The 24,540-nt window shown below is 35.3% G+C and overlaps 1 protein-coding gene and 1 long non-coding RNA gene across 6 annotated transcripts in view; both read left to right on the plus strand.

The window, feature by feature from the left end:
* CDK6 (cyclin dependent kinase 6) overlaps window positions 1-24,540 on the plus strand; it is a 233,131-nt gene that overhangs the window by 9,861 nt on the left and 198,730 nt on the right. The window lies entirely within an intron of this gene.
* Window positions 10,249-12,688, plus strand: LOC116533327. Its single transcript, XR_004261204.1, has 2 exons — window positions 10,249-11,236; window positions 11,267-12,688. It is a non-coding gene; the product is annotated as an uncharacterized LOC116533327 (long non-coding RNA).

The following is a 24,540-nucleotide window of genomic DNA, read 5'->3' on the forward strand; positions in this document are numbered from 1 at the left end:
TCAGACAGAGGTTTATATTAAACATTAGCAGGACAGGATGACTAATGGTCATTGCATACCAGAAAAAAAATCCCTTGAGATGTAAAAGTATTTTCGATTTAATGACTTTATGTTTGCTGACTTGAAGATCAAACTTGTGTATTTTATATCCATAAATAACATGGTGTCCATAACCATTGGTTAACCAGTATATGTTTCCTGATTGAATTAATTAAGTAGAATAAATTAAATTTTAAACCCCTCAGAGGAGCACTTTTTATCCTTTTAGTTGTGTATCGCATTAGCAAGTATCTTGGACTAACGTTGACATTGGCAAATCTGTGGGTATTACTGTTAGGTATACATACGTGAAGTCTATTTAGTAAGAGTCTTCAAGTAATTATTCATATTTAAACTTTTCCTGACTATCTGTTTTTTATCTTCAATATTGTACTAGCTTTGGCTTTGACAGAATTTTCTCATGTTCTTCTTCTGTATTTGTTAACATGTATCCTACAGAAGAATGAACTACTCCATTTCCCCTTGTGGATTTCTTGCGGTCCACCTCTGTAACTTTAATTTGGACAGATCTCAGAATGTGTACTTGGTGCCTCTCCTGCACCACTTTTTCTGCCCTTTGAAATTCTGCTTATTCTTCAAGGCCAACCTCTAACGTCACTTTTTTTTGTTGTGTATTCCTTAATACCTCGATTTGGATAACATCTCTACCTCTTTTGAGCCCTGAAAACTTTGGACCTTCTTTATGGCACATAACACATATCTGCCCGCTTATATTATTTCTGTTATGTACGACGGAATATTAACTCCCATGACCACCCTCCTCTGACCCCCTACTCTTTCTTACCCCGTTTATAAGCTCTTTAAGGCAGAGAGTGTCTTGTTAGCATGTCCATTTACACCCTATATCCAGTGAAAATAAGATGAATACATAACAAATGAGTGAAATCATTGAAAAGGGGTCCATTTATAAAGGAGGACACTATATGAATTATTTCTATCGTGAAAGGAGTGTCAAGAGGGAGAATGGATCTGTATATTGGATTATGCTTGCTGGGTTTCGTGGGAAATAATTTAAGAAATACTGAAAAAATAAAGTTTCATTTTTGTTTTACTCTAATCTACATAGTTTATATTAAAGTGAGTTTAAAAATTTAAATAATTTAATTCATTCTAATAGTTAACTTTTAAACCTTGGACTTAATTTATATACTAGAAAGAAGACATTAACATTAGGAAATGAGCATACTTTCAGCAAAAGCTGAAAATGATTTGAACATTTTTAATGTAAGAAAGTAAGTTACTGTAAATACATTTTGATCAATTGTTTGAATTCTTTTATTTTTTTCATTAATTTTAATTTCTCTGGCTTTCAATAGTGGAAAACCCATTAGAGAAGAATTAGGTAAAACCTTCCTAACAATTTCTAAAAGATGATGATTCTGAACTTCATTCAAGCCTTGTCTTCTACTCCTCCTTATAATCTGTGTATAGAGAATTTGGAGTCTGTCTTGACAAACTGGTAGGTTTAGTTAAGAAGTATTCTTCCAGTTTGAACTCATTCCAGTTCCTTGAGACAGACATGGTTGGGTGTGTGTGTGTGTGTGTGTGTGTGTGGTGTGTATGCAGAACAGTGGAGTACAAGATTCTTAAAAGAAGGGACTGTTGTCTTGTTCCTTGCAGTATCACAGGCATTTAGCATGATGTGTGACATCTTGTAACCCTGAATAAATATTTGTGAATGACAGAATATATGTCATTTAGAAATTCAGAATTTTTTTTAGTTCGAAATGGATAGTCATGTCTGAAAATACAGGTGAGGTCTCTGGAATTCAAGTATTTATGAGTATCTGCTATATTCAACTTTCTGTTGAATGGGATAAGGCAGCAGTCACAAAAAGTGCATATTAAAGTGTTTACCCAAAGAATGGCATGAGGTCTGGAATTTGTTTCAAAATGGGGTAGAGATGCAATAAGACTGGACTATGAGTTGATCACTGTTGAAATTGGAGTTTTATTGTACTAGTCCCTCTGCATTTATATATGTTTGAAATTTTCCGTAATAATAAGTTTTTAAAATGTTCCTGCTTGTGGACTTGGAGTCAGAAAACGGATTCTTATCCTGATTCCTCTAATTACTATTTAATGGTTGAGTGACCTAGGGTAAATTCCTCATGTCTCTTGGCTGCCATATCCCCATAATAAAATAGGAATTACTTCTGCTCTTTAGACCTTAGTGGTTTACTGTGATCAAATGAAATCATGTATACAAAGATCCAATATTAAACAAATATAAGGCATTATTAACAAAATGAATTCCTGCTCTCACGTAGTTTATAATTTCCTGGAAGAAATTGACATGTACACAGATATCTGTATTACTGATTGGTAGCACTTTCATTCCACCTCACATTGTGAAAGTATGAATGGAGCTAGGTATTTCTGAAAAGATGTGTATTGAGTTTATAATAATTCAGGTAAAACATAATCTTTCATTTGGATATTAGAAATTGGTGTCAGGTTTATCCAATGCTCTGTCTTGTTTATTAATGGATTTATTGTGGGAGGGTCTGTGGACCAAATGTTTCTGAGAACACGTTGTCAAAACTGATGGGAACTTGATGATTTCTTTTGTATTTCACTATTCAAATTAACCCAAAGAGGAGTTGGATTCTTTGCTTGTTTTTTCTCTTTCTTTTTTTTAAATTTCAAAATCTGAAACAGAATTATTCATTTTTATGTCACAAATTGGAATTTCTGCTTATTTTCTGAGGCATGACTGTCCTATGACATTTAAAATTTTGTTCTCTGTCTTCTATGTTTAAATCATTAAGAGTTCTATTCACAGCAACGAAGCAGTTCTCCTTTAGGGGCACTAATCTTTAGTGAATTTTCTCTTTTTCTTTTTTCCTTTGCTTCTTTTTATTGCAAAGTAATCTCATAATTTCCGTAGTAGGTGTTCCTAATGATTAGAACAAACATTTATTTTTTAAAAAATACTTTTATTTTTTAGAAGGTACAAAGTATAAAGTTAGGAACATTAACACTCATACGTTTCCAGCAGCAGAACAAGAAAAACAAAAGAAGGCCAGGCACAGTGGCTCATGCCTGTAATCCTAGCACTTTGGGAGGCTGGGGCGGGAAGATCGCTTGAGCCTAGAAGTTAGAGACTGGCCTGGGCAACACAGGGAGACCCTGTCTCTACAAAGAATAAATACTTTTTTCTGAAAAAAGATATCTTTGCATTTCAAGGGAAGACTTCTAAACTTCTCTTTAAAAGTTTAGTTTACTCTGACCAGTACATTTTAAAACTTTTTAGAAGAACCCAAGAGACTGTCCCAGTGGTTTGAAGTTGGGAGTTTTAGATGATATAGTATACATTTCACCCATGTAGAATCACTTAAAGAAGTTATTAAATAACCTTGGGTAAAAATGGGATATTTTCTTGTGAACTATGAGAAACCAAGAGACAGATTTGGAAATTGGGCTAGAAGGAACTCCCAGTGCTGATCAGAATGAGATACATTTACATTATGTTAAGTTCCCTGGAACTGGGAGAACATAGCTTCTTTGAAATAATACATATTTTTTTAACATATTAAGAAACAAAAGAAAATTTCTGCTAATTCTTACAAATTATCTTAAGCCCATGGAACTTAATAAGTGGCTATTTAACTTCTAACTAATTAGACTAGAAGTGATGCCACTTGGGTTCTTAACTAAAGTTTTGTGAAGGGAAGAATTCTGTTTCACAGACCTTACTCCTCAAGTGTCGATTGACTCAAAGTGACGGAAGTGATTTCAAGAAGAACTGTATGAATGTGACTGACCAGGTGGTACCAGTCCAATCCTAGAGAAACTAGACTTTTGAGATGAGTCAAGAGAAGCATCTTTGTTTAGGAAAGATGGTATAGGTTTTTTTCACTTTAGTTGATAGAATTAAGAGGTAAATCTATCATTAGCAAATAGAAAATGGTCTAGAGATGTCTTTAAGTATCTGAAAGGGCAATATGCTCATTAAAAGAAGGGAAGATGATGGCAGAGGATGAGCTAAGTTGAGGTAGCAGTAAGAGAGAAAATAGAAAAGACAGAGAACTTGGGATAGCAAGTAGATCTGAAGTTTCTTGATAAACTGCAAAATCTGAAACCTGGTGATCTGAAAATAAATGAATATTCTGGCATATTTAGTAAACCCTCAAACCAATGCTTATGGAATGAGTAAACTCAGAGTATCATTCTTACAATTCCACAAAAATGGCATCACTGTCTGCTTTTTCTTGGGCACCTTATTTTAACGATTTTTACATTGCTCAGTGTGCCTAGCACTCAAGTATCTGTTGAATATTTCTATGAATTAATATTGAATGCCAGCTTCCCGTTAGAATATTAACTCCCTGAGGGCAAGAATTTTTGTTTTGCTCACTGCATTATCCCCAGCATCCAGAGTAGTGCCTGGTAAATATCAATTGAGTAAATGACTGAGTGAATAAATAGCTAAACCATGACTAAAGATTACTCTTTTCACAGTAACTTTATTAATAATAAAATGTAAATTAACACTATAATTTATTAGGCATTTTATTTTTCTATTCACTCAGTATTGCATTTAAAACTCTTCAGGATTATACAGTCTCTAATCATTATGGTAGTAAATTGGATCCTGACTTAAGAATTAGGAGTTATTTAATAATGTAATGATTAGCAAGTAGATTGGACACTGAGATAGATCCCTTCTAAGCTAATCCTTCCACTACTGTTTTTATTAAATTATGAACATAATTTTAAGCCAATAATATTAAGCAATATTTTAATGATACTTTAAATCATCATATCAGTTTTTGCAAATTCAATTTAGATGTTTCGATGGAAATTTGTGAAAACATGGTTTAAAATTCTCTGGGCTGTGACTGTTCATTTTTGTATTACTCCAAAATGAGTCTAAAGAGCCTTATATAAATGGCGATAGCCGTCCTTATAAGTACGGATGCCCAGGTAATATGTATGTCATATTAAAATATTGGCATACATTCCCCTAAAGAGCCTTGTATAAATGGCTATAGCTGCCTTTACAAGCAGTGGGGCCCAAGCAGCCAGTCCCATGATGAACCTTGTCCCATTATTCCTGTTTGGGGCTACCATTCCAAGCACCTTCCTCCTCTGCTTAGAATAGTTGATTGTGATCACCTAATGGTTTGTGACATCACTGATAATAATAATATATTACATAGCAATAAGCTATATATATAAAACATAATTTACATGTTATATATAATAATAAAATAGGAAAAGAAAGAGAAGGAAAGAAGAGAGGGAGGGAGTAATAGACTAGAAAAGAAAAAAAAATTTGTGATGTTCCCAGTCAATTGTCAGATATGTTGCAAGAAGTTGTAATAGAGTACCAAAATCTGCAAGGGAGGAGAGTTATTTGCAGTTTTTTGTTTAAAGTAATTACATTTTTCCATTAAAGCAATTTTTCTGGTTAATATTGCTATGTAGTAAATTACTCCAACATGTAGGGCCCTAAAACCACCATTATCTTATGTTCATGGATTTAGCGGATGGGGAATTTAGACAGAGCACAGTGAGAATGGCATGTCTCTGTTCCAAGATGTCTGGGACATCAGCTGGAAATTACTTAACAACTGGGAGTTTGATTAATCTAGTTGTCATCACTTTCAAGTCTAGTGGTTCATGCAAGTTGGTTGGCATAGGCTGGGATCTGAGCTCGGGTTTTTGAGCAGAGCACCTACACTGACCTACACCATGTGGCCTGGGCTTCCTTTCAGCATCAAAGCTTCAGAATAGTTGAACTTACTCTAAAAGTTGGTGTTCCTGAAGACAAGCAGTGTTAATCATGCTACATTTTGTTGGTGCTTCTTGTTTATGGTCTCCATAAATGTAGATAATATGCTATTGCTCTAGTTCTTGATACTTAAACTTCAGATAGTATCTATTGACTTTCTACTCTGAAAAATGAGGATTTAGCTTGTTAATACTACTGTGTATTTCCTTCACTTTCTGTGAGATAGGGATATTTTTATTTCATATAGTAATTTTAAATAATATCCCTAAACTTCAATTTTTTTTTTATTCTTTCACTTTGGGCAGTATCTCTTGATTCTCCATTTAGTAAGAGGAGAATATTTTATCCCCCCAACCTTTCTTCCACCTATGTTCTCCCTTTAACATCACAATTTCTGTCAGCTACTTTGCTAAGATTGTTTATTTGCATTCTGTTCTGCACTGCAACAGAGGCTTCCTTGCTTTTTCTAAAGGTTGACCCCTATAAGTACAACATTGGTAAACAGTCTTATATTCCTCTAACTATATAGAGAGAATTCAGTGCTAGGCCACATACTCAGACTTTATGTTTCCTTCTCTCCAGGTTCAACATTATAACCCTATGAAGATGATGGAGTCCTTCTTTCTTAAAAACAGACATCTAGATTCTCTTTTCTTATTCTGCATCACTTGTTTAAAATATGCCCTATTTTAAGTGTACTTATTCAGGCCATGACTTGTATCATTTTGTTTTTCCTGGAGTTTCTAATTGCCTTTTTATTTTTTTCTTGCCATGTTTGCCTTTATCACAAACTGTATTCTCCAGAAATAGTATATGTCTACATATGATGGATTTCCCCCCTGCCATTTAATTTGCTGGGCATTCTGTGGAATCTAAGTGCAGATTTGCTTCATTTTATTTTTTTTAATAGCTTTTTCCTCATCATTTGTTCTATCCTCTTTCTGAGGTTCTTCTATTAGTCAGATATTTAATCTTGTAGTTGGGATTTCTGTGTATCTTCTTTTAATCTGTTTTCTAATGAATCTCTTTTCTCTGGTTTTTGCTTTGTGTTCTAAAGAAACTTCTGTATTATTTTCCAAATGTCTACTAAATTTACTCTTGGCAGTTAATATTTTTAACTTCAAAACATCATTTTTTGTTCTCTGCCTGTTGTTGCTTTTTAAAACATCCTCCTCCGGTTTTCTGAACCATTTGTTTGAATTGCTGTGAATTTTTTTAAAGTCCTCCACATTATCTCTGTTCTGTCAATGTTTAGTTTGTTTGTTTGTTTTTCCTGCTGCTGGATTTTTAAAATGACTTGTGATCTTTGAATATCCTTTGGCTTTTTTAAAATCCAAAAAGCTAAAGGTATAATTTTTATACAGTAAAATACACCCATTTTAAGTGTGTGCTTTATGAGTTTTGACAAATTTATTCACCTACTCACCACCATCACAATCAATATCTAAAATACTCCCATTATCCCATAGGGCCCTTTGCAGTCAATCCTCTTCCTCTGCCAGGACCCCTGGAAACCTAATCTTCTTTCTGTCATTATGGGTTATATTTTTCCTTTCTAGAGTTTCATATACACAGTATCAAAGAGTATTATGTTCTGTTATATCTGGCTTTCATGGATAGTGTTTTTGAGATTCATTTATGTTGTTGACTGTTTGAGTAGTTCATTTCCATCATAGGGATTTACCACAATTTGTTTATTCATTTACCTGTGATGATCATTTATGTTGTCTCCAGTTTGGGGCTGTTATGAATAATGCTGTTGTGAATATTTGTGTACAGGTCTTTGTATTGATATGGCATATGCTTCATTTGTATGGTAAATACCTATAGGTAGATTGCTGACCGGTATGGCAATTGTGTATTTAATTTTTTAAAAATTGTCGAACTTTTCCAAACTGGTTGTTCTATTTCCAGTGCCAGTGTATAAAGGTTTCATTTGATTTTCATCCTTCTGAACACCTGATATTGTCAATCTTTTTAATTTTAGTCATTCTATAGTGGGTGTGAATTAATAACACATTGTGGTTTTAATTTGCATTTACTTGATGACTAATGTTGTTGGATATCTTTTCATTTGGTTATTGACCATCCTGATACCTTCTGTTGGGAAATTTCTATTCAAATTGATCATTTTAAAAAACTCAGTTATCTTATTGTATTGTGAGAGTTCTTTATATATTCTAGAGTAGTCTTTTGTCAGCTACATGTATTGCAAATATTTTCTTCAGGTCTGTGGCTTGCCTTTTCATTTTCTTAATGCTTTATGTCAAACAGAAGATTTTAATTTAACCAAAGTCCAATTTATCATTTTTTTTCTTTAATAGTTTATACTTTTTGTGTCCTATCTAAGAAGTATTTGTTTACCTCCAGGGCATACAGGATTTTTCCTATGTTTTCTTCTAGAATTGTATAGTTTTTGTTTTAATGTTAGATCTGTGATGCAGCCAAGTTAAGTCTTTGTGTGTAGCTTGGGGTAAGAGTTTGGGTTCATTTTTCCTGTATGGATATCCAGCTATTTCAACACCATTTATTGAAAATACTATGCTTTCTTCATTTTGAAATGCCTTGGCAGCTTTGCTAATCATTAGTTGAGCATATACATTTGGGCCTATTTTTAGACTCTCTGTTCTTTTCCATTGATCTATATATCTATCCTTTTGCCAATGTAATATTTTAATTATTATAATGTATAGGTCTTAATCAGGTAGTATAAATTTTCCAACTTTGTTCTTGTTTTTCAAAATTACTGTTGCTCTTGTTCTTTTGCATTTTCATATAAATTTTAGAGTCAGTTTGTTAGTTAACACAAAAATTTTCCTGATACTTGATTGAGATAGCATTTAATTTCTGTTAATTAGGGTGAGGACATAGATATTGATGCTATGACTTATGATCGTGAACATGGTATATTTCTTCATTTATTTAGGTCTTTAATTTCTCATCAGAGTTTTTTTTTGTTTTGTTTTTTTTTTTTTTTGAGATGGAGTCTTGCTCTGTCCCCAGGCTGGAGTGCAGTGGCGTGATCTTGGCTCACTGCAACTGCCGCCTCCTAGATTCAAGCGATTTGCCTGCCTCGGCCTCCTGAGTAGCTGGGACTACAGGCATGCGCCACCATGCCCGGGTAATTTTTTTGTATTTAATAGAGATGGGGTTTCACCATGTTGGCCAGGATGGCCTCGATCTCCTGACCTCAGGTGATCCACCCACCTTGGCGTCCCAAAGTGCTGGGATTACAGGTGTGAGCCCTCATCAGAGTTTCATAGCTTTTAGTGTAATGGTGTTGCTTGCATTTTATTAAATGTATCTCTTTGCATTTAATGGTTTTGGATATTATTGTAAAAGGTTTGTTTTTTCTTTTTAAATGTTTATCATTGAGAGCTATAGACTTTATTGTATATTGACCTTGTATCTTGTGATCTGAAAAACTTTCTTATTAGTCTGGTATCTTCTTTGTAAATTTTAGTTTCTTTACATATACAGATACATCATCTGAGATTAGACAGTTGTACTTTCCCCCCTACATATATGTCTTTTGTTTATTTTCCTTTATTTTTTTCCCTGGCTAGAACCTCTGGTATAATGTTAAATAAAAGTGGTGAGAGCAGATGTTTTTGCCTCGTTCCCAATAATAAGGAGAAAACTATTCAGAATTTTGCCCTAAAGCGTGATGTTAGCTCTAAGTGTTCTTAGGTGTTCTTTATCAGGTTGATGAAATTCTCTTATATTCCTAGTTTGCTTAGAGAGTTTCTCATGATTGGGTACTGAATTTTATCAATGTTTTTTCTGAATAATTGAATTGATTATATATTTTTTTAAAAACTCTGTTATTATGCTGTTAATTATACAGGTTGAATTTTGGAAGTTAAACCAAGCTCACGTTCCTGGAATAAACTATTTGGTCATGATGTAACCTTTTTATATATTGCTAAAATTTTGTTAAGAATCTTCATGAATGATATTGGTCTATATTATTTTTTATAATGACTGATTTCTGTTTTGAGGTAATGCTAGCTTCATAAAATAAGGTGAGAAGTGTTTCTACCTCCTCTATTTTCTGAAAGATTTTGTGTAGGGTTGACATTGTTTCTTTCTTACACATTTAATAGAATTTACTAATAAAGTCATCTGGGTCTAGTATTTATTTTTGAGTAGATTATTAACTACAAATTCTATTTTCTTAATAGATATGAGACCTTATAGGTTAGAGCACTTTTTATAATTTGTATTTTTCAAAGGATTTGTCTGTTCTAGGGTTTTTTTTTTGAGACAGAGTCTTACTCTGTCACCCAGGCTGGAGTGCAGTGGCATGATCTCAGCTCACTGCAACCTCCGCCTTCCAGGTTCAAGCAATCCTCCTGCCTTAGCCGCCCAAGTAGCTGGGACGACAGGTGCACCCCACCATGCCCGGCTAATTTTTTATATTTTTAGTAGAGACAGGGTTTCACCATGCTGGCCAGGCTGGTCTCGAACTCCTAACCTCGTGATCCACCCACCTCAGCCTCCCAAAGTGCTGGGATTACAGGCGTGAGCCACCACGCTGGTGTATTCCCATATCTCTTTTAATGTCTGTAGAATCTATAGTGGTGTCCACTCTTTCATTCCTGATATTGCTAATTTTTATGTTTCCTCTTTTTATCTTGAAATAACTATAGAGTTTTGTCAGTTTTATTGATGATAACCCAGTTTTTTGTTTCATTAACTTTCACTTCTATTTGTCTGTAGTCTCTTAATATTGCACTTTTGTCTTTATTTTCCTACTTACTTTGGGTTTAATTTGTTCTTAGTTTTAGCTTCTTAAAATAGAAGTTTAGATCTTCTAATATAAGCATCTTCCCATGAATTTGAATATGTTGTGGCTTCATTTTCATTCAGTTCAGGTTATTTTAAGCCATTTTTAGTTATTCTTTAATCCATGGATTTTTACATTTCTGAACATATAAGGGATTTTTCTAATATCTTTCTGTCAAATTCTGTTGTGATCAGAGAACAATTCTGTATGATTTTAATGCTTTTTAAAGTTAGTAAGATTTGCTTTGGTCTGACATATAGCCTATCTTGGTACTTGTTGCATTTGATTCTTTTTTTATGTTTCCCATTTTCTCCTCATTTTGCCCATGTTTTCCTTTAAGGCCTTGGGAATTTTTGTAGTATTTATAATAGTTTGTTTAATTTCTTTGTCTGCTATTCCGTAAGTTCTGTCATTTCTGAGTCTATTTCTGTTGACTAATTTTTCTCCTGTTTATGGGTCATATTCTGTATGTCTGCATGTCTAATAATGTCTTACTGGATGCCAAACATTGTGACTATTACATTGTCAACTGCTGGATTTTGTTCTGTTCCTTTAAAGAGAATTGCATTTTGTTCTGACAGGGAGTAAAGTTACTTGTGGGTCAGTTTTATACCTCCAAGGCTTATTTTTAGTTTGTCTCTTTTGTTGTTGTTGGGGAAAGGATCTAGTGTATGTAGGCTTTGCTTCAAGGCTAGTTTAGCCCTGCTAAGACATTACTCTTTTATAGTCTCTTCTTTTCGGCTATTAAGGAGTTTGAAATTTTTCCTGCCCTCTGTGAGCTCTGGAATCATTCATCTTACAACTCCTTGGTGATCTTTTCTCAGAAGCTGTCCTTTGCCTGACTTCTTGCAGTTCCACACGTATAGCTTAATATTCAGCCAGGGACTCAATAAACCCCATGTAGATTTCTGGGAGCTCTTCTTCAGTACTATGTCTTGCAAATTTTAGCCACTTTGGCCTCCTTGTCTTCTCAACTCTGATTTCTGCCTACTCAGCTGGGCAAGACTACAGAACTCCGTTTGAGTTTCCTCCCTGTGCCTGTGGTCCGGAAATTGCCTCCAAGCAGAAGGCTAGGGCAATCTGGGGTTCACCTCATTTGTTTCCTCTCTCTCGGGGATCACAGTCCTGTACTACCTGTTATAGTCGAATATCAAAAACGGCTGTTTCATATGTTTATCTAGTTTCTAGTTGTTTCTAGCAGGTAAGAAGTCTGGACCTTCTTGGTTCCTTACTGCCTTGTATGCCCATTAGTTTTTATAAAGACTGGTTAGCTAGTAAGACTATTAAATAGAATCTTTCCCTCTCTGCTAGCTCTCATTTCTGAGTAAAATTTTTGGGAGACTTGTTTGGCATAGGAATCTTGGGGTGAGAGTATGCTTCGCAGGCTTTACTTTGGGTGACTGGGAAAAACAGCTGTCAGGATGTGGAAAAACTCTCAAATGTCATAACAAGAAAGGGTTTACACCAAGATCTTAGGTATGGGGATTGCAATGGGAATGCTAACTGGTGCAATTATCCTATATACAGACATTCATTTTACTCCCTTGAATGTAGGAAGTGGCTGCCCTTCTTCCTCCCTTTTTCCATTGCACCTATTTACTTGTAGTCCAGCTTCTGCTTCCTCCGCAGTGCTCTCGTAGCTTGTTTAAGGGCCATGGCCTCTCTTCTAGTAAAAATATTTGAGCATGTCACTGATATTCACTGAATTATAAAAATTATGTACATATACAGATATATTATTATATATTTAATAAAAATAATGATTTTGAGATGAAAGAGGTACAAAATACCTACAAATAGAAGGTATTTTCTTAATACATCTCCTTATTATATGTTCTTCACTTTGGAGACCACTGTCTCTTTGGTGACTTCTTCCGTCACCTTGTTTGTGTTTATTTTCAGTCACCCAGCAAATTTACTAAATGTTCATCTTTTTGTGTATGTGGGACACCCTTTTGTAATTATGGGTTTATTTTTTCTACTGAGAGAGAATGGAGGCAAATATATGTAATGGGTCCACCAGTTTGAACTGGAAGTCTGTCTGATACATTTCTTAAAATAAATCTTTGAATAATTAAAATGTCTTTTTTTTTTTTTTTCCAATTCATTTGGCTTTCCTGGCTGGTAGCAGAAGGACTGCAGCCCAAGAATTGCTTATTACCTACAGGAATATTTTGTTATGCAGCAGTCCTTAAATTTGGGTAATGTCAAAGGGCATGTGAACCAAGGAAGTTGTCTGCAAATTTCACCAGAAGCAAAGAAGTTTAAGAACAGCTGCTCTGGAGAAATATTGGGATCACATGAGATATACTTTTCCCCTATTTATTCCACATTCCTTAATTATGAGGACAGTATAACCATCTGGAGAGGATCCATAACTGTAGAAAGAACGTTGTTTCATTGTTCCATTGCTGATTGCACCTGGCTATCTAAATTCATTATCATCTTCTAGGTTTTCATACTGTTGATGTACTATCCCTGAAACCAACAGCTGATATAAATTGTAACATAGAAAAGCTAATTTGACATCATATTGGGAATGTTAGCCAATTGATTTTTCTTAGGAGAAACAAACTGAAAAAATAAGCCCACTATGAATTAATTCTTAGCAGGAATTTCCCATGTCTGATTATTTAAAAGAATAAATTCTGCATGCAAATGAATCATTACAAGCTTAATTGAAGCTTGCAGGATACTCAAGTTTACTCACTGTGGTGTGTTTTTGATGGAGACAGGAAGTGAAAAAGCAAGGTCTATGAGACTCTTTTTTTCCTGTGAAGTCTCAGCCAGTCTTTTAATGTTTCTCATTGAGAAGCTTTGGTCGGAAGGGTAAATGACTCAAGGTATCTATTGCTGCTTAGCTGTTTTTAAGGGGGCATTTTCCCCAATGTTCCTCCCCTCCCCAAAATAGCTAATTATGTACTGGAAGTTTCAATACATTGTTCACAGTTTGTGAAGTCAGCATATTTCTGGAAGCTCACTGTGAATGTAATTCTTAACTGTACAAATGCTTTTGTTTCTCCATCTCTGCAGCTAGCTCTGTACTGTAAGGACACAATTCTATTGCTATTTTTTCCCTCACATTTGATGTGGTAGTTTGCATACAGCTGCAGAGTAGACAGTTACCTTTGAAAGGAACATTTGGCTGCTCTAATTTGATTAAAGAAAACCACCTCAATCATTTCTAGACTGAGAACGTTTTCATTTTAACTTGGCAGTAGGAGTTGGGAATGTACTCACTGCACTTACATATGTGGGGGAGCAGTTAGGGAACAAAACCAACTGCTTTAATGAAGAAAGCTTTGGTGCATTTCATTTGAAGCAAGCAGTATGATTCCCTGTTTCCCTCTCAAATTTTCTACCACCTTGATTTTCACCTCCATCATCTTTCATGGTTTTTTACTTTGTAACTCCAGTAAACGAATTCTGGCAGGAATAGATTGCTACCCTAAAGTGATTTGTGATTTAAAGGACTTTGGGGTCCTTAAAAATTATCCCATTTTACATAGAAATAAAATCCCAAATCATGAATTACTATGAATTGCATGTTTTTTAGTTTTTTTTGGTTTTTGTTTTTTGTTTTGGCCACTGTTGGGAAAGACAAAAAAAAGTTTTTAGATCATGGGTATACAGACCAAGGTTGGGAATTTATTTGTAACTTGCATAGAAGAAAATTGATCCTTGGTTAGAAGCCTGCAGCCCTAGTGCTAGGCAGTCAACTCACATATATGGCCTTTGTTTCTGATATAGAAGAAGGTCTGATCACCCAGTTAGGATGACAATTAAAAATATATTCCGGTGATTGTGAATTGGCATCAACTTTATACATGTGTTATTAGACACTATTGAGCAGTGGTTGATGTCTGTCGGTAAGCCATGAACAAATTTATGAACCACAGCTTGGTAATTCAATATATGATATTCTTTTGAACGATACTATGTTGTCATGTTAAAAAAAGTTTGATTGTGGGTCAGGCACAGTGGCTCATATGTATAACCCCAGCACTTTGGTAGGCTGAGGTGGGAGGATTCCTTGAGGCCAGGAGTTTAAGACCAGTCTAGGCAACATAATGAGGTCCCATTTCTGCAAAAAATATTTCCTAAAAATTAGCCATCTATAGTGGCACTCACATGTGGTTCCAGCTACCCTGGAGACTGAGGTGGGAAGATCAAGGCTTGAGGCTAGGAGTATGAGGCTGCAGTGAGCCATGATCACACCACTGCACTCCAACCTGAGAGACAGAGCAAGATCCTGTCTCTTTAAAAAAATATGAAGTGTGAAAATTTAAATTAAAAGCTTGAGGCTACACATGGGGCCTCAGAAATAACAAACACTATTACTTATTGATCATTGGATATTATTGGTTACCTAAGAGAGGAGGTCAAATGTGGGTTCATGTTCCAGTTCTGCCACATGTCTGGGTTTCTTAGCCCTATTTTGCTTCATATGTCTAAGCTTCAATTTCTTCATTTGTAAAATTAGGATGCATACTGATGTCTATGATGTTAGGTATCGTATAAGTGCTTGATGTTTCTGACATTAGGTATTGTATAAGTGCTTGTTACTTGGCAAATACTTAGTTGCCTTAATTCTTCCTCTCCTTCAGAATATTTTGAAGGAGGTGGTTTTCTTCATAGGATTGGTGGCTGAACTTGACAAAATCCTCTTCAAATTCTAATATTATGTGCGTCTTTCATTTTCTTGGACAAAATGATTAGAAAGTCCATTAGGAATTTCTCAAGTCTGTCTAGTTTTTCTCTGGGTAAGCATGACATTATATCAGGTAGTAGTTGCAAGGACAAGGCATGGGTACTGTGGACATAGGAGCTGTTCGATAAATGTTTGCTATTAGATAGAGTTACATTGTCATCTTGAATGCCACCTTCTGCCATCTTCAGGTGCGAGAATTATTGCCACATTTAATCTCAAGACTGTTTACTTCACCCACCCTAGTTTGTTCTTCCTTCTGAGAGTCAAAGGCCAAGAAATAACCTTCTCATTTTGTTTTTACACACAGTAGGGAGAGCATAAATATTTTTAGCCACGTGTCTCAGTGTACAAGGATGGTGAAGGGACTGAAAAAATGATTGCCTAAAGTCCTCCACTACACTAGGGTTTGAGCGCTCAGGATTTCTAGTAGATACAACATTGTAACTGTAGTTGAATCCCAGGCTAGTTCACAATGCTTATTTATATAGCTGAAGAATGTTCAATGAGTAAAATACTGCAGAAAGCAATGCTGGAGACCTGTGGTAATTCTATAAGAAAATTCTAGGTACTAATTATTTATGTTACTTCAAATTTTCTTTCTCGCAATAAAGTATTATTGTGGTATTTCTTCTATATAATTGCCCTTTTTGAAGTATACTTTTGTATAGCCCAGTACTACTGAATTCTGCCCATCTACTTACCATTACTGTTTATCTTCTTATGTTGTTTTCAACCTAGATGACAACTTAAACATTCAAACCCAGTAAAATTATTGTATGTTTCTCATAAAATGCATAGAAGCTACCCTGTGACCGAAGTTTTGTTTTTTAAAAAATATGTAATGAATTCATCATTTCTTTTTGTCATGACAGTTGTCTACTTCTTATGTGCTGTTAATATAATTACACTTACAGCAGCAGTGAGGGAGACTGGGGGAGGATTGTTATTCCCACCTTGCTGATAAAGAAGCAGACAATGGAGAATGTAAATGACTTGCTCAAGGTCAGCTGTCTGCTGGCAGAGTCAGGACTAGACCACAAGCCTTTTGACTCCAGCATGTTATTTCCCTTTATATAGTTTTTCTATCTAATATTACAAGTGTTTCAGTCATACAAAGATCATTTCGATTTGACTATTTTGGTCAGACCTGTTTGGCAAATTAAATGCACATCAACTGCATACTGACAAAGGCATGCTGATTATTTGAAGAGGAAACTATGTTGACTTCTCTTACTGGAAACTAGAGGTACAATGGCTTAATTCTGACAGACAGTAAATGCTATATATATATACACACACACATATATATACACACACACATATATTTTTTAACCAACTTATTTTCGTAGCCGTATCTAGAGACCAGCATATAGAAATGAGGGTGTTAAGTAGTGTTATTTGTTAGGGTTCATGCTGCTTCTCAACTTGGTGGCAGTTAGCTTTCCATAACCTACCCTAGGTTACTGAGAAAAGGATCGGAGAGTAGCAGGTCAAAGGAAGTACTCTTACCTTTGAATCTGGCACCAGAAGTGCTGACGAGGATGTTGCATTTGCTCATGATGACTCAGCACTTCCTGGTTTCTCTTTGCAGCCACACACTCTGGCTAATGATACCGAATGACCTTGGTTCAAACTGTGAGTTTCAGGGAACCTTCAGTTTCTTCATCATCAAAAATTTGCAGTCATCCCTTCCTTTCGAGTTTTAATTAATTAACGGCACTAGGTATGAACCATTATAATTCACACTGGATTAGATAGTTTTTGTTCTTAAGATGTTCACAATCTAAGGAAGTAGCTTTGACCCTGGACTATAAATAAATACACCCTTACCTCTCAAGTTAGAGCAGTCCTGCTATAATTCATTTGGTCTTTTATTGTTTCTGTGCAAACTAATAAGTAGGGCAGGAGTGGAAGGAAATGGAGTTCAAACTTGAGTTGCACTGTGTTTGCAGCTTTGGTTTTAGGAAAGGCTTAGTGACCAATGAGGCCAAGTAAGGGAAGGGAATTGTGGGTCTGCCCCTTGGGTCCCTCATCACTTTCTGCATGGTCCAGAATAGGTCTACCATGAGTGAAACCAGATTGTTGTTATTAATTAGTTTTGTGTTTAGGACCAGCCACAATTTTTAGACTCAAAGACTATTGAGTACATTTGGAGATGAAAATGTTCAGAAAACTTGAAAATTCCAGGAAACCTTGAAACTCTTTAAGCTTGAGTTTTCCTGGGCTGTTGAGAGTTTCTCCATCTTGACAACCAATTTGTTTTAAAAGTTATGAAACAATTTAAAAACTGTTTTCTACGTTATCCAGATATATTTCTTTAGAAATATTTTTTTTTTATTAAAGAAAGTCTTAAACCAGTGGTTTGCAGTGAAGGAAATAGCTATAGTATAACAAAAATATGCCTATATTTAAAATACAAATATTTATTATTAAATGTGTTTATGTGTTTTCATCTTTACAGAGGACTCTCAATAGCCAGGATTTCTGGCCCTTTAACTGCTTCCAAATAAGCAAAAGTAAAAATTCCTACAGAAAACATAGCCCTGACCTTCTTGCACATGTAATCCAAACAAAAAGTTAGCTTTGAAGTGGCGTCTTGTTACATAATCATACTGAAAATATGCAGTAATATGTATTCCTTTGAATGTCTTTCATTCAGAAACGTATTTTTGTTTATTTGACTGTCCTTCCAGCTGAAAATGGGTTATGTTCTGGTTGTTCATCTAACCACTCTACCTCAAAATAGTTGAGAAATCACATGAAGACTTTCATTCCAAAGCATACAATTTTCAGAAGGGCTCAGGACATTGGAAAATTGAACATTGGCTTTAACTCCATTGATGATTAAAGTAAATAGCAAATAAAGCAAGAAGATAAACAATTTTCAAACACAGTTTTTACTAGGCAGAATACCTGTCCAATTAATAGTGAATTATTTTAAGTAGCATTTACTTTATAGAAGGCACTTTAAGTGAATCATTTGTTTCAGACTTGTCTGTAACATTTCTACCAAACTGTTTGGCCAACTATACCTTAGAGTATCAAGCATTCTGAATTTGAGAATACTGGCCAATATAGTCAAAAGCAAAAAAAACTCTCTTTTCTTGTGTGTTCTCTGAGATGCTGCTGCAGAAACCTGAGAATTGGGAGCACATGCTTGAGACTGCTAGCTTCTGATACTGCCCTACAGCAGATGCATTTTACTCATCTGCTGATTTAATGAGCATTCTTTGTATTGAGCGATAGCAGGTGATTCTACTTAACTCTCACTAAACATAAAGAAAAATACCATATGAGGTTTCTAGTTTTTTTTAATTTTCTTTTTAATTTACAGGGGAGTTTTCTGTTAACTTGCGTCACTGAGAAATAGAGCACTCCAGTTAATAAGAAGGCTTAGTGATTAGAAAGTTGCTGTCTCTTTTGAGTCTCCTTTTCAAAGGATTCAAATATGATAAAATACGCTTAACACTAAAACTCATAATTTAACCTTTGTTGAGTATTAAGAAAATACTGCAAGATATATTCTTTATTGTACTATAATAAAACAGTAGTTATCATGAATGTTGCCTGTGCTTGCTACTAGAGAATTATAGTTAATACAATTTTCACTTGGTTATACCATTTGGCTATTCATCATAATAGATAAGAGAAGGCCTTGTGTCATGTCTGTTGGAAACACAAAGTCAATTGCTGAATGGTAATTTGGCTAGGTGTAAAATTTCACTTTTTAAATTTATTTATGGAGGGAAAGGTTGAGATAGTACTAGTGAAAGGCAAGCAGGAAGTATAGATGGAAAATAAAATAATGAGAAATAAGAAAAATAATATGTATTTATATCTATACCTATATATAGTGATATATATCTATATAGAAAGATATAGAGATAAATACATTTTATTTTTGGATAGATATAAATTTACATATATAATTTTACAGATATATTTATAAGTAGATACATCTATATAGATGTATATCTATAGATATAGATATATAAATATCTAGATCTAGATATATCTATATAAATATCTAGATCTAGATATATTTATCTATATATATCTGTATAGATATAGATCCACTTTCAGAAAGTAGATAAATAGAATAAAAGATGGCTGAATTAGAAGAGATCAAATTAAGAAAACAAATAATTTCTGAAAGTTTTTAAAATATCATGAAAAGGTAAAAATTAGTATGGCAAAAACTTCTGGATCTGAGAGAGGGTCTCTAGATTAGGGAGAAAGAAGAAATGAAGTTCAGGGGAACAGAGGACAGGTAGTGAACAAACCAAAAACTTCAAGGGAGTGATACAGAATTAAAACGAGCTTAGCTCCAAAATTGGTATAAGCTACAACTTCAGTATGGCTTATCTTAAATTGTTGTCTTGTTGCTCAAAACCTAAATAAATGTGTATTTGTTTGTCCTTTTCATATTCTGTCTCTTGTGTAAAACACAAAGTCAACTTATCTTGCATTTATCTAACTTATGGTCTTAACAGTAGAAAAATATGGACAAAACGGTTATCAAAATGAAGAAATTCGGTGAAGCACAGGTGAAGGCTCGCAGCGGATTTTGACTCAATGTGATTTCTGCGTAGTGCTCTGAATGTCAAAGTGAAAAAAGAGTTGTTATGTCTGGTGTGCTAACAAGAGATTTAAGTCTATTCCACACTTTGCAAAATTTCTATTGGTTTTTATTGTTGGCATTAATATACACCATATCCTTTGCCCATCATCTGGTTACAGAGACATTTTTGTCATAACGTGAACTGACTGCTTTAAATATATAGGTAAGTGGTAATCAGTTTACAAAATTGGGTTCTTCATTCCTCCCTGACATCCTGCACTCCTTCCCATCAGGGTTTGCCTCTTACATGTGGACTTGTGCATATCCATTTTACATTTAATTACATCATTTTATAAAGATGCTAATAAAGTGGTAAGTAGTGATAAAGGGATGTAAGTAGTGGTAAAGTAAAGGGATGGTGGGGGGATCAGTGACAAAGCAAAAGATCACTTGAGGCTTCAATTGTTTACCTTTTAACAGGGGCATTTTTGATAGTCCTGGATACAGGCTCAAAATACTTTGCTTGAACTTTGGGAGAGTTGAGAACATACTTTTATATATATTCATAAGTATAGGGGGAAAACCCCCAACTGTCTAGGGTTACCTCACGTTGAGGATTAGATGCTTCTATAGACAGTGTATTTCAATCATGCTTTTTTTCAGGAAGATAGATTTTTTTTTAACTTATTTTATTGTGGTAAAATATATCTAACATAAAATTCACAGTTTTAGTCATTTTTAAATGTATAATTTGGTGACATTAAGTACATTCACATTGTTGAGCAACTATCACTGCTGTCTCCAGAACTTTTTCATCATCTCAAACTGAAGTTTTGTACTCATTAAACAATGGCTCTTCACTCCCCTTCCCCTACAAGAAGATTTAAAAATTTTCTTTTAGATTTTTAGAGACACGGGAAGTGGCAAGGTGATGGTGGCAAAGTGTGTGGAGTGGGCAGAGTACATTATTTTAATAACATTTTAAAATCAGAAGAGAATCAGTTAGCAGCTTATGCCATAGCCAGTAACCTTAGGGTTCAGACTGGAAATAATAGAGACCAACTGAATCTAGCTCAAGAAAGAGGGATTTTAGTGTAAGGGGAGACAAGGTTCATGAGAATCATTACACTTCTGGTCTCCTGGAACAGGAGTTCTGGACAACAGGAGCCTTTGTGGAGTGCTTTAGGATAATTCTTAAATCATTTCAAAGTTTTGCTAAGCCTTTTGAAGCCACGTAGGTGTCACTAGTCAGCACAGAACTGTGTGCCAAGACTTCGCAGTAGTTTTTTCTGGTCATAACATGCTTTCTGATTTGAAATATAGCACCTCTTCATTACGCTGAGGGAGTTCATGAAGAGCAGTTTTCATGGATGAGCATTACCAGTCTTGGCCATAGTGACATCTTGAGCTCACTCATTTTGGTGGGAAAATCATGCTTTCAGAGTGAAAAGTTAGAACAGCGTGACAGAAAATGGATTTTTAAAACATTGAGAAGAAATGCTATAAGGCTTTATGATGGCTGGGAGACACCTTGCATATAATTAACTCACAAGCTGATGCTTTTACCAACTAACTCCCAAAGCAGCATCTCTTTGATCCTGAATGACTTGATCCACGGGAAGTGGCAAGGTGACGGTGGCAAAGTGTGTGGAGTGGGCAGATTACATGAATTCAGCCTCTGACTTGTCCCAAGTCTAGCCATGCCCCTCTTAGTATGCCTACTTTGAGGGCATGGGCTATGTGACCAATTTTCTTTCATCGAGACTTCAAGCTCTTTGAATCAAGAGAGAGGGCAATATGTTTACTTAGAAGTTAAGAAATTATAGGCTTTCAGAGTTAATAGGTTATCTAATCTTTCCACTCATTTGTTCAGTCTTTGAACCTAGAATTATACAAACAGTACACGGCCAGTATTTGTCTTCCAAGATCACATTACAGCAGTGGTCTTGAATCAGGGATAAATTTGTTCCCCAGGGGATTTGACAATATTTGGACTCATTTTGTTTGTCACAACTGGGTAGGTAGAGATTATAGATATTTCTACTTCTGCTACTACGACCACTAGCATCTAATAGGTAGAGATTATTGATGTTGTTAAATATCCTGCAATCCACAGAAGGGCTCCCCACAATAAACAAAATTCAAAATGTTGATAGTGCTGAGATTCAAAACTCTGCATTGCAAAAAGGCACTAGTTAACAAGTTGTAGAAGGCAAAATATAATAAAGATCTGTGGCATAAACTGGAAAAAGCACATGGGCCCAACCATCTAGCATTAACAAGCTATCATTCATATAATTAGGAATGCTCCTAATATTAGTATTTTTCATTACCATCAATGGACAGCAAGAGAAAAACCAAGAGTAAGGATAATCTTTTCCTGTAATTGTTTGATTGAGAGCAAGTTGAGATGGCTGAAACGGATGGAGTTAAAGACAACTGGAAAATGTGGCATTTCCTTAAGAGTGTGACTCAGAATTAGAATCCACAATGAAGAGGCAAAAAACTATTGAAAGTTTTGCTGATTTGTTTTGGCTGGCTCAATTTGTGAATTAGTTGTATTTAGACCCTTCTAGGTAATCGGGGGTTTAAAAAAGGAAGCTAAGTAGAATGAGGCCTAAGGAATGGGTTGGCTCAGTGATTGGTTCTTATAAGAGGAGATACATACCCTCAAGTGTAGAGGGTCTAGGTAATTCCAGGCAACCAAGAACTCAAATCAGAGTTCCCTCTAAATTATGAATGTGTTGCCTCATCTCTGCTCTCAGTTGTCTTAATGTATATGATTGGTATATCATGTTTTATATTTTTCTTTTCATGCCTCCATTTATAAAATGTCACTAATCCATATGAGGTGATTAAATGAAACACACCAGTGGAGAAGTGACTCCTAAGATTAATTAAGGTATGTAATATTGAGATCTATGAATACAGTAGATGGCTTATAATAGGTTGAGACTTTACTTATTTTTTTAGTCTTCCAGAATTGAACCTTGAAGATTAATTTCTCCTACTTGTCATAGTTTGATAGTAACCAAGTCTAATAGATTTTCCCTTTAAAACATTCCTGGTGCCCCCCCACCTTTTTTTTTTAACTTTTTATGCTGTCCCAGGAGTTCATCAATACAGACCTGTATGGGCAACTTTATTTCTCTCTCTTTGGGTTATCTTCCAGTTTGTATGATGCCTTCTTCCCACATCACACATGTGCCCCAAAATGGTCTTGAATGTCTACTGTCTCAAACCCAGATTTTTCGATTTGTGGTCCAAAGCTCTCCGTGATCTGTACCTGTCTTAGTGTTCATGCCCCACCGTCCTCTAAATGAGGACTCTGCCCTCGTGGCTCTCAGACAGAGCCTGCTTGCACTCTCCAGCCAGCCTGGTTCATGTGGCTTCCCTCCATGGCTTACTTGCTCTTCTCCTTGTTACCTGTGTGATATGCACTCATCTTCAAAGGCTGTCATCAGTTCCAAGGGAGCATTTCTGAAAACTTCAGTACTAACGTTCACTCCTCCCTTGTGACGTTTATATCACTTGGTTTCGCTTCGTGTTATATCTTGTCCTACAGTGTCCTTAGTTATTCACATGTGCTTGTCTTCTTTCCTTACCTGTAGTGAAAGGTACTTGTAAGCAGAACCTGTGACTTATTGAAGGTTCACATACTGCTAACCATACTGCATGTACTTAGTGTTTATTGTGTGGGCAATTTTGCAAGATAGCCTATTTCTTTAAAATTTTCATTGTAATGATATGTACAAATACAGTAACTATGGAACAAGAAGTACTTGAAAAGGTTAATTACTGCCAGTCATCTTAATACTCGGTGTACATGGGAAGGGCATATTTGAAAAACTATAAGAACACAAAGCCATGAATTGGCCCTCTTTAGTAGTAGTTCTCAACTGAGGACAGTTTTGCTCCTAGGGGACATTTGGCAACATCTCCAGATATTTTTGGTTGTCACAAATGGAGGGATATGACTAGTATTTAGTGAGTAGAGGTGAAGGAAGCTGCTAAACATTCTGCAGTGCATAAGACCTACCGCACAACAGTGTTATCCAGCCTCAGATGTCAATTGTTCCAAGGTTGAGAAACTCTAATTTATAGCATTGAGTAGGCACCATCATTAACATACTTTACCACCTAAAGGAATGAAAGCATGCAAAGAGTAGTACACTTTTATATAGAGGAAATGATCATACATTATAAACTTCCAAACCGTGGGAACTGCAGCTGTGTACATAAAGCAGAACAGTCTGATAGTTAAAAAGGCATGTGATAGCTGCTCGTACCATAAATGAGCACTTTATGTCTTTGGCCTGGACTTCAAGAGGAGAGGATGATTGATAACTAGACAGAATTCTCTCAGTGCTGAATGCACATAGCCCATGATTTTGGAAAATGATAGACATTTGCTAACCCAGAAGGATGAGTTATTGGAATTTTAGGTCAAATTTTTAATAAAATGGAATTCCTTTGCAAGAATTGATAGTTACATTAGAATATTGAATGAAACATACATCCTTCCATTTTTCCAAATATTTTGAAAGCTTCCTTGAAGAATGCTTGACAGTTTTTAAGCTGTAAGAATAATATTATTTTCCTAAATAATGTGTACACATGGAAGCAGAGTGTGGAATGATGGACAGTGGAGACTCAGAGGTGGAGACTGGCAGGTGTCT

This window comes from Sapajus apella, unplaced genomic scaffold (genome assembly GCF_009761245.1).
Source record: "Sapajus apella isolate SASKATOON/1434 unplaced genomic scaffold, GSC_monkey_1.0 scaffold81, whole genome shotgun sequence".
Classification (NCBI taxonomy): Eukaryota; Metazoa; Chordata; class Mammalia; order Primates; family Cebidae; genus Sapajus; species Sapajus apella.